Source organism: Lithobates pipiens, unplaced genomic scaffold, assembly GCF_037356315.1.
Source record: "Lithobates pipiens isolate NorthernLeopardFrog02 unplaced genomic scaffold, aLitPip1_a1.2 Scaffold_28, whole genome shotgun sequence".
Lineage (NCBI taxonomy): Eukaryota > Metazoa > Chordata > Amphibia > Anura > Ranidae > Lithobates > Lithobates pipiens.
In genome coordinates this window covers 27,394,788-27,406,093 of record NW_027507789.1, presented here as the reverse complement: position 1 = coordinate 27,406,093, position 11,306 = coordinate 27,394,788, and the positions used below count along the sequence as shown (strand labels likewise).

The following is an 11,306-nucleotide window of genomic DNA, read 5'->3' as shown; positions in this document are numbered from 1 at the left end:
GAGGTGATTTTTTTCAAAACTGCAGTGATGTGAGAAAAAACAAAAACTGTTAAGTGTACAAAAAAAGTGCCACATGAAACACGGGGGGGGGGGGGTAGGACCTTGCCCTGAACACCCAGGGTGCAGGGCTCCTGACAGGTATAAGGTTACAAACTTGGACCACCTAGTCAAAAGCCCTGGCGAGCCCCTCTCCTTGTGGCCAGCCAAAGCTGGCCACCGAGTACTAGGTCGAGTGTCTCTCCCGAAGAAAGACCCCCCCAGGTAATGGGGAGGAAGGAACCTGATGGCCAAGTATCCTCCCGCTAGACTGCAGAACAAGCCTGAGGACAAATACCCTTCATCCAGTGAAATAAAACAGGTGACAAATGTCAGGAGAAAAAAATAGCATAAAAATAGAAAGTGGCCGTGCAATATGCACTAGCTAGGTCTTGAGGCCTGGTAGCAAAAAGTGCCCTGGACTTAGCCTAAAGGCCTAGCCCATAGAGGCGGTGTTAATAAAAAGTATTTAGTTCTGTGACAATGTGCCTGTTAACATAGTGGGATCCCACACCCAAGTGTTACTAAAGAAACCCCTGGGGCAACCACTCCCAGGGGGCTCAGACACCGCTGCCCTAGCAGTTCATGGCCAGACAAGGTAGATCTATTCAAATCAGGAGGAACTGGGCCCATCTAATTTTCCTGGGGGAATTACTCCCATGCCCCAGCTGCCTGTGGGCTCCCCGGTTTCTGCTCCAGCTGGTACTTGTCTTCAGAACCCACAACATACCACCAGAGATACGATACAGCCAGCCATTCCTACCAAAAAGTAAGAATCATGGTGTAGCACCCCTACTGGACACTCATAAGAACAGATACTACAATTGATCTTAGCCAAAATGCCGAGAACTGATCGTGTTGCTGAAACTCTCCTACTTTTGGATGCAGCATTTGGGAGGGTAAGCATATGAAACACAAATGAAAGAGGATTTGGCTGACTCATGAGAGGCAATATATATATATAACTTTTTAAGGCCTTCGTATCACATAGTCAATGGATCTGAGAGCTGTTTGAACTACCACATATTGGCCTTTGGAGGTACTCCATCATTACCAAGTATTTAGCATCTGCTGTTTGGTACTCAGCACTGCAACCTAGGTCTCTACAGCTCAAACCTATTCTAACCAAAGAAGTGCCTAAAAAGACTGCTGGACATTCAGTTTGTGCTTTAACAGCAGGTTAAGATGGCAATACACCAGTAGAATTTAGTCTAAATATTTTTGTTTTCATAGCCTTCATTACATTATCTAATGGTTAGAAGGGTCAGATCAATTTTAATTTTCAACTGTGGTGGTGGTCTAGTAGCATCCAAGCCGCTACAGGTCAGGCCTGTACTGGCAGCAATGGGGCTATTATGATGGCAAAAGTGGGACTAACTTAATATTAGGTAATTCATCATAATGTTATGGCTGATCGGAAGCACATATGATCTGCCTGTTAGTCAGCTGTCACCCCCTTGGAGACATGGTGGGTACACAGAACTCATTCTCTGGGAGACTATTTTGTCTGAGAAGTGTGCTCACATTATTTAACCACATGGCACACTATTTGTTTATTATATAATCTTTATGTAGATGTACACATGCAAAGCAAAAAAAAATTTCAACATACAACCATGCATCATATCATGTGTATAATTTCAGTTTTGTTCACAAAATTTGTCTAATGCCAAGATCAAAACATATACATAACTATACTAGGTACAATATCGCTATTGTTTCCCAGTATACTATAGTATGATGGTCAAGCCATAGCAGAAGGGTGACATTACGACTTTCTAGACATTGGCATCCTAACAAACAATGACATCGTCGGTTGATAAGGGGGATGTCTGTTGCCTCCACAGCATCATCGTTTCACCCTCCCTTGCCCCTCTCCCTCAGCATTGGGGTTACATTAGTTGAGTGATAGAGACAAATTGAAGGAGAAGAGAAAAATTGGGGTACTGGTCAGTAGAAGTGTCCAAAAGTGTATTTGCTTTGGAAGAATAATTCACCTCTAGCGTTGGGTGTCCTACGTATGGATGTTGCTTCATTATGTAAAACTATTAGAATCGTTTTTTTACATTTTGGAATGAAGTGCCTTGAGACTGTCCATAATTTTAAAGAGGGCCTTGAGATTGTCTATCATTTTAAATGGCGCCTTGACTGAAAAAAGGTAAACACTGTCCTAGACTGACTACAGCAAAGAACTTCTTCAGTGTCAGATATATCCCTTGGTGACATTGGCAATTTACCTGCACTAAGAAGGTTAGAAGCCCAAAACTACCTGGGTAGTTGAACTCTATTACGCAGTAGATTGGGGTACAGTCTATAGGGGACGATCAGTATTATCAAGCTAGTTGGCAGGGAGCACCTGTGTTAGGCTGTTGGGACAGATGTATAACGTGTGCAATAATTTTATTGGTTTCACATATTTGTGCCATGCCAGGTTCATTTTTTTAAGATAACATTTTATTGAAAATATTTACAACTTAGGACAAAGTCCATTAGCAGGAGCATACATTATACATTACATTACGTAGCTTTCAATATTTCCCAGGAGATAATGGCTTAGGTTACATATAAACCAGAGACATACATGGTATCTTAAATCCTAATGTGGGTTGACTTGCAGTAAAATGGTTAGGTACATTTTTACATGTCTTTATGGGCACACAATCAAGTTATAGTATAATAACAGAGTACCTTTGTGTTCCATCAAGTGGACTACAAGAGATAGGAATAAGTAAAGAACAGGTACAGGGACAGAACAAGGAAGAAGAAAGATAGGATGGGGGGGGGGGGGAGCTTAGGGAAATCCATATTACAGATTTATATTACAGATTCATATTACCTGAGTGGATTTTATTGGCTTAGTTTCCATCACTGGATAACATTTCCTTAAGTTGTGTGGTAGTGCAAAAATGCATTTCTTCTAACCCAGGTAAGGCTGGTGGTGCAGTAGATTTCCACTGTCTGGGGATGAGCCATTGTTTTGGAATGTGTTTATCTAGCAAGGTTACTTTGCGGTATAAGCAAGGAAGCTGAGACCTCTGCAGTGTGTAAATGTGCTTTTACTATACAAAATGCTGTACATACAAATCAATTACAATATTAGGAATACAGTACAATATAGTACAAGACTGACAGATATCTTTAAAAAGCAAAATGCCTAACAGTAGAAATACACTTAAAAGTTTCTTAACTCCGGTTACTGTATGTTCGTGATCTCCATTGACAACGATTATCTGTTCCTTTTAATAATACATAAACAGTAGACCCCGGCCCTTCAGCTACAATCTCTCCCCTAACTAGCTTCTTGCCTGTATCTCTGACCAGCACTTTGCCACCTGCCTGTATCCACTTCTGACTCTCCCAAAGAACATCAATAGGGAGGAAAGGAAATATACTGATATTTCCCAAAAGATCACTGCTGTTTATTTTGGAAGGTTTGACGTTATACAGCCTCATTTTCCACTCTTGCTTAGAAGTATCCACTAACCGATCAGAGTCCCAGCCACTATCCTGAAGCTCCTCTGCCAATGTAAATATAACTTCAAACCTTCTTGCCAGAGTCCCTCTCATTCCTAGATAGGCTTCAGCTTCAGATACGTCACTCTTGGTTTCTATGTCATGGGAAGCAGAAACGCGGTACCTATTTAGTCCTGTTCTTTCAGAAACCTTATGTAAATATTGAACTATTTACCAACATAACTGCCTGTGTCAGGACCCAATCCCACCCCCTTGGTGTATGTGTGGGTGTAAGCTTGCGTATCTGGTCCTTCAATAGCCCATTGTATCTTTCAATCAAACCAGCTGCCTGTGGATGGTATGGGATGTGGCACAACCAGTATACTCCAGAATCCTTCGCCCACTGCTGTACTGCTGACCCAGTGAAGTGTGAGCCGTTATCACTTTGGACTTGTTTGGGACAGCCATAAGCAATGACAAGTTTTTTGAGCAGTTGAAGTGTTGCATCTTGATCTGCAGATTTGCAAGGATGAACAAGCAAAGGTCATGAATAAGTGTCCACTGCAGTACAACAATATCGCAGTCCATTGTTTCCCCGGGGCAGGGAGTCAATCTGCTAGATCTCTGCAGGCCTCTCTCCCCTCTTAATCGATCCAGTGGAGTACTTTTGAAATGGCAATTGTTGCACTTCTCCACAAACTGTACAGTTCCCTATTACAGTCTTTATCTCATCCATGGATATAGGCAATCCTCTCTGCTGTGTCCATTCATACGTTGCTTTCTGCCCCAAATGTCCAGATTGCTTGTGGGCCCAGTTGGCCAAGTTCATCAAGACAGGATCAATTTGGCACAACTGCATTCACTTTGGCGATTTCATCTGCAACGCTATTATAGTTCTCCAAGTCTGGGACTAGGGGCGCGTGTGTGTCAACATGCCCCATTTTTATGGTGCAGGAGTGAGCTTCCTTCCAGATGTAGTCCCAGACTTCCTTGCCTTCCCACACCACCTTTCCATGAATCATACATTAATTGGACTTCCACGTGGGCATCCAAGTTGTCAATCCTTTAAAGATTGCCCAGCTCTCAGTGTAGATAGTGACATGGGAAGAAGGATCCTCCAGAACTGTAATCACTACAGCTTTCAACTTTGCATACTAACTGGACCCTCCAATTCCAGTCTCCTGCAGAACTGTGTTTGTACTTGGGTTGTAGGATGCTGCTGTCCATTTATGCCCAGACGAGGTAACTATGGCTGAACCATCAGTGAACCACGCTGACTCTTTCATGTCTTCTGACAGAGACACAAATGGTGCAGCCTCTTGAATGGGGCATGACTGCAGCACAGGAATTTCTTCTTCTGGCCGGGTATGGGTAAAAGCAACAAACCCTGCCAACTGTTTTGAAATATCTCCAAATGCAATACCCCCTCTTTGTTGAAGGTACCACTTTCATTTCACCAGTGTCTAGTTCTGGGCTGCCCTAGTGGTCAGTCAATTATCTCTCACCCACCCTGCTATTGGCAATGCAGTATGGATAGTGACTGTGTCCTTTCCTGTAATGGTCTCTACATGTTGAAGGAATGCAGCCTGCTGCTCTGAACCCCATGAATCTTTTTCCTAGTAACATTGTATATAGGCCTAAGAATCAGTCCAAGATGTGGGATGAACAATCTCCAGAATCCCACAACTCCAATGAACTTCTGTGCCTCCTGTTTGGTAATAGGGGGCTACAGTGCCTGGATAGTTTGCACAACTGTCTCTGGAATTTTGTGGTCCAGTCCACATTATTTCTAGGAATTTCACTTCTGTGGCAGGTCCTTGGACTTTGTCTCTGTTGATAGCCCACCCTTTGTTCTCCAAGTGCTGTATTAGTAGGTGCAGTGCTTCAGTTACATCTTTTTTCCCAGAGATCATGATGTCGTCAATGTAGTGAAACAAAATCTTAGGCAATCAGTCCATGACAAATCATTGGAGAATGAAGAAAGCCTTGCGGAAGGACAGTGAAAGTGTACTGACGGCCGTTCCACACCATAGCAAACTGGTCTTGACACTCTGGGTCTATCAAAATTGAAAAGAAAGCATTAGCCAGGTCTATCACAGGATGATATTCTCCTGCCTCTTTAGCAACTTTCTCAACAAATGAGGTCATATCCAGTACAGCTGACTTCAATGGAGGTGCCACTTTGTTTAGACCTCTGTAATCCACAGTCATTCAATATGTCCCATCAGGTTTTTTTACTGGGAACACCGGAGACGAGAAAGGACTTACAGCAGGTCTAAGGATCCCTACTCTCAACAGTTCTTGAATAGTCTCCCCAATTTCTTTGTGGCCTCCAAGAAGTCTGTATTGCTTGAGACAGACTGGCTTCTCTGGTGGAGGAATGTAGACAAGGGTCCATTTCACATGACCTCTGACCACAGTCTTCACATCCCTAACCAGATACGCTTTATCAGGATACCCAAATGTGAATGTACCCCTTTCTGTCTGAATAGACTGACCTTGAAGTACATCCATCCCAAGAATATTTTAGGGTAACGCTGATACCATAACATTTGTCATAAATCCTGATCCCTTGCCAATAGCCAATTTCACCCATATCCTAACTGCTGGTGTGGTTTGCCCTCCCAAACCTTCAACATAAATCAATTCTCCTTTGCGACGGGAATGATTTCCCTGCAAAAGTGTAACTTCAGCTCCAGTATCAACTAAAGCCATTACATGTGTAGGAGAAGAAGCCTTTCCCCACCATACGGTGACAGGTGCATATGGGCGTCGGTCTCCCTCACTGCTATTACAGAAGATTCACCTTCCCTTCATAGAGGATAAGGAATCTCCCAAATCACTCTCTCTCTCTAACTCCTCCCCAGGATAAAGGGATTTGGGTTCATGTTCAGTTTTGGGAATTAGTTTGAGGCTAACAGGAGGGATCTGTTCTTTTTTTCTAAGTCTAGGCTGATGTTATCTTCACTAGGAGTAGTGTTTCTAACCCTGACAGTTTTCCCCCACTTAATGTTTCTACCTCTTCAGCATTTCTGCAGTAGAAATCCCATCTATCTCATCTTTAGGTACTTCTTTCTTTAATAAGTCCACCCACATTTCTTTCCTAGAAATAACTAGCCTGGTTTTCTCTTGAGCTCCTGTCTTCTCTCCCACATTCCCTTTCTTCTCTGTAAAAGTTATTTTCTGCTTGTATTCTTCCTGTTTTGCCTTGACCTTATCTACTGCCCTGACAGGTTTTGTTTTAGTCTCCTTTAGCTCCCCCAGCTGGCTTAAAAGGGTGGCGGCTTCATGAATATTGCTGTTTAATCCCAGGCATACTAGCAAGGACAATAATGGAGCCCTGAGATTAAATGGCGCAGACTTCATCAGCTTAGAGTGCAGAGCAGATGTAAAGGGTTCCATATCTGGACCCTTCCATTCTGGAAATGTATTTAATGCAGTTATACAACCCATCTCACGTTACCTGGAAATACCCTCTCCTATTGATCTCCAGGAGTGGGTATTGTCCAGGTCAGTAGGCCTAGTGTATACTCTGACTATTTCATCTCCCACGAGGTCTAACAGTGAAAAATTCACACTAAACTCTCTGGCTTCACGCATTGCCTGATGTAATTGTGGATCACAGGTTAACACTCCCATAGTTACTGCTTCCTTACCTGACAAAACAACACTGTCTGCCCCTTCATCCCACAAGCATAGGAGCCAACGCAATATGGGCTCCCCAGACCTTTGTTTGTATTGTTTTGCCAGCTCGTGGAGTTCAGTTTGTGTAAATTCCCATACTTCTTCAAATTCCACATCTCTGGGGTTGCGATAATGCATGTCCCCATCTGCCATATCCTCTCTATCATGTTGCCTTTTCCTATGCTTAGTAATGAGAGGTCTGGCATACTTTTTCTTTCCCATTGGGTGATCATCATCAGAAACATCAAACTCTATCTCCTCATCCTCACTATCATTTGAGGAGAGCACATTCTCACAATCCCAGTTTTGGGATGTCACAATGGCCTATACCCTGGCTTTACTAACAGGTTTACGGCCCTTCCTTTTCCTTAAGGCATTAATTGATTTGGTCATGAGGGCTGAACACCGCTCTTGCACATCAGCAGAATGACTAGCAGTTCAACAAACACACTCTGAAGCAAATGCTAGCTGGTCTTTTAATACATTAACTTCTGCCTCTGCCATCTCCCGCCTTTGTGATTCAGTATGGATAGCATGAAGGAAGTACCCACCCACTGTGGACACTGTCCTCTTCTCTTTTTTTACTTAAATCCAACCCATTAAGGCTAAAATCTACAAACTGAACTGACACTTTATCACCTCATGTCATATTCAAAGGAGAAGCATACTTTACAAATTCTTTAGCTAGAGGGTCCCACCCATTGTCTCTGGCCCAGATAGGTAAGCTTCACACTCCCTTTAGGACATCAGAACCCTCTGCAGCCTTGCTTTTCCTAAACAGCTTATGCAGCATTTTTACCTAGCACAAACTACACAACACACCACAGAAAAAAAGGTCTGCTTCAGTTGAACTTTAGCACAATCTGGCAAGAGCCCCCAATGTTTTGGAATGTCTCTCTAGCAAGGTTACTTTGTGGTATCAGCAAGGAAGCTGAGACCTCTGCAGTGTGTAAATGTGCTTTTACTATACAAAAATGCTTTACATACAAAACTATTGCAATATTAGGAATACAGTACAAGACTGACAGATATCTACAACAAGCAAAATGACTAGCAAATAAACAGCTTATGGTCCGTAACAATAGAAATGCACTAAAAAGTTTCTTAATTCTGGTTACTGTATGTTCATGATCAACCACTAGACATGTGCAATTTGTTTAGTTCCAATTTAGTTTTTTAACAAATTTAGACAAATTAGTTAATTCGTAAATATCAGAATTTCCGAGTTTTTCCAAATTTCCAAATTAGATTTTCCAAATTTTTCAGAATATTCTGAAATTCTAAAAATTCTACATTTTGGACATTTGGACATTTGAAAATTCTGAAATTGGAAATTGGAAATTCCGAAAATTCTAAATTTCAGAAATTCAGAATTCAAAAAGTTGGAAATTCGGAATTTCGAAGATTCGGAAATTCGAAATTCAAAAATCCGGAAAATTCAAAAATTCGGAATTTCAGAAATTCAAAAATAAGAATGAAAATCAAAAAATAATAACAAAAATTCAAAAACCCGAATACCAAAAATCTGAAATAATAACTTATTTATTATTATTTAGTTTTATTCCATTTGTTTAGATGTGGCATTCTTTATTTTGAATTCCGAGTTTTCAAATTTACGAACTCCAAATTTTTAGAATTTTCAAATTTTCAAATTTCGAATTTGCAAATTTACAAATTTACGAATTTTGACATTTTGAATTACGAATATCTTAGTGAACATCATGTGGTGATACGTGTCAAAAACTGATGACCAAAAGGAGGTGAGACGCTGGCCGAACCATGCAATATGCCAGGTTCAGGGGGGTACTTATCAGTATATTCAAGCTGAGAGGCATCTGTGTTAAGCTGTTGGAGAAGATAAATAACATGTGCAATCATATTTCTTCCATTTTGTTCAGGGCATATGTTGATTTCACATACTCTGTGTCATGCAAGGTTCATTTAACATCCAAACATGGCAGATACTTGAAAAAAATTTGACGCTTTAAATGCTATAATGTGTTGCTCAAATCAGTCTGTCTACCAATACTCACATTTAATCTATTGTCCGTGTTTGGAATGTTAAATCATTTGTTTCTTTACTTTGATGAACTCTGGTGGTAGGGTCTTTGTTCTGGACTTCCTGGACCAGCACCCAAATTTATTTTAAACTGTATACAGTATATTTGTATATAGCTTTATATCACAGAGAATGTAGGAGATGGAGTGGAAACACCCTAATATATGTATGTAAACCCAGAAAACTCCAAGCTGAGGCCATAATGGACCATAGGAAGAAGATCACATGTATTGGAACGCATAAATGGGATCAAAGGGAATGGGTCACAGGGAGATCCCTTAGCTTGGAGTCCTGAAAAATGAAGAAGCCATCACCGACTGACCGAGCCCAATAAATTTCACCAATAATAAAAATATAAATTTTGAGTAGACGGACCTTTAATGACAAAGTGATAGCCAGCTTGTTTATCCCATGGAAGGATTTATGATCTTCAACAATCACTGTATTCACTCAGCGTGCTATATCAGCGGTCATCAACCCTCAAGTCCTCAGGGCCCACTAACAGGCCAGGTTTGCAAGATAACTGAAATACATCACAGGTGATATCATGTTCTGCTCAGTGATTGCAGCATTCTAGTCTGCATCTCCCCAAGGTAATACATAAAATCTGGCATGTTAATGGAACCTGAGGACAGGGTTGATGACCACTGATCTATATAATAAACAGTGAATTCATTGTAAATTTGCTACTTTAAAATGTTAGGCAAAATGGTGAGATAATTTGCAGCATGGCCAAGGTGGACAGTCCATAAAATGACAGCAAAGTGACACACCCTCTCTGAACGCTACTAACAATTGAGAAAAGCATTGGGCTTTTTCGGAGGGTAGTCCCAGAAAAGGCAATCAAGTACTTACAAGCACCATAAGCATTCATTATTATCAGCTTTAAAATGTTTGTGCGTTTGAGTGCCCAATATCGCTTTTACTTTGTAAATCACCACCCAAGTTGGGAAGAACAACATGGTAGGTCCCAACCGCATGCCAATTTAAACATGAAAGATCAGCCCATCATTTTGGTAGGATATCTGCTTTTCTATGGCAAGTCTTATACAACACAAACAGTTCGGTAAATCTTATAGTACAGTACCTTGAGAAGTATAGGTATTACACTGACTATTCAGCTACAGAACATCCCCTTCTTGCATGTTGGCACAGATCTGAAGCCTTGATCCAAGAAACGTATGTTTTCCCTATGTGTTCTAGGGGGATTATGCACAATGTGAAGCCGAATCGCTTTCCCTGTGTTCTTTTCGGCAGAGCCTGTGCAGCTTCTATGTTGTCTCGTGAATCAAACTCAAAGTAGTGATTGCAGGAAAGGCATATGTCACTGCTCCCTCACCTCTCTAAACATCAGTTGAGCTGGAAGTAACATCAGCCCTGAAAAAGGAAACGTTTGGAAGCCAGACTTCTTCCACTTGCATGTCTTTGATGGCTCTAGGGTGTGGAGTGGGAAACGGAGGGGATTTGCCAAAGCAAATTGAGATGTGAACTTCATTGTTTGTCTTCCAAATCAAGCTCTTGAAGAGATGGCAGGACAGACTATTCATGCCCTCACCTTACTGTTTGAGGAGATATTTTTTTCCTGGAAAAAACAGACTGGTCTCCACGTCTCCTAGTTGTTTAGTTAATTTAACTGCACAGGAAGATCTTATTGTTGTCCCTAGAGGGGGGCTTCCTCCTACGCAATTAATCTGTAATAAAGTATGGGTGTTCCCAGGTCAATGGAGACTACTGTTTGTTCTCAATCCAAATATAAAGGTTAAAGCTGAATTTCAGGCAGATAGAAAATACACAAGTACATGCAGTTCTGTATTCATAAATACAGTATGTCAGTAAATGTACAGTAATACTGTGGATTGCGAGTAACGCAGTTAACGAGCATTTCACAATACAAGCTATTTAAAAAAAAAAAAAAACTGACTCGGTTTGTGAGTGTTGTTTCACAAAACCAGCAGGATTCAAGCCTTTGCGGTTTGCAATACCGCATTTGGCTGGAGGTGCGGGGGCGCTGGCGACACTCAGAGCCGCTTGGAGCTGTTCGGATGCACTCGGAAACACTCGGAATTATTCGGAA

The 11,306-nt window shown here is 41.4% G+C and overlaps 1 long non-coding RNA gene and 1 pseudogene across 1 annotated transcript; both read right to left on the bottom strand.

Annotated features, from left to right (window-relative positions):
* Nucleotides 1-722: 722 nt before the first annotated feature.
* Nucleotides 723-890, bottom strand: LOC143937558 (U2 spliceosomal RNA; annotated as a pseudogene).
* Nucleotides 891-3,074: 2,184 nt separating this feature from the next.
* LOC143935237 (uncharacterized) lies at nt 3,075-10,664 on the bottom strand. The gene is made up of 2 exons (XR_013263479.1): nt 10,320-10,664; nt 3,075-5,546 (listed from the first exon to the last, which is right to left on the bottom strand). It is a non-coding gene; the product is annotated as an uncharacterized LOC143935237 (long non-coding RNA).
* Nucleotides 10,665-11,306: the final 642 nt, after the last annotated feature.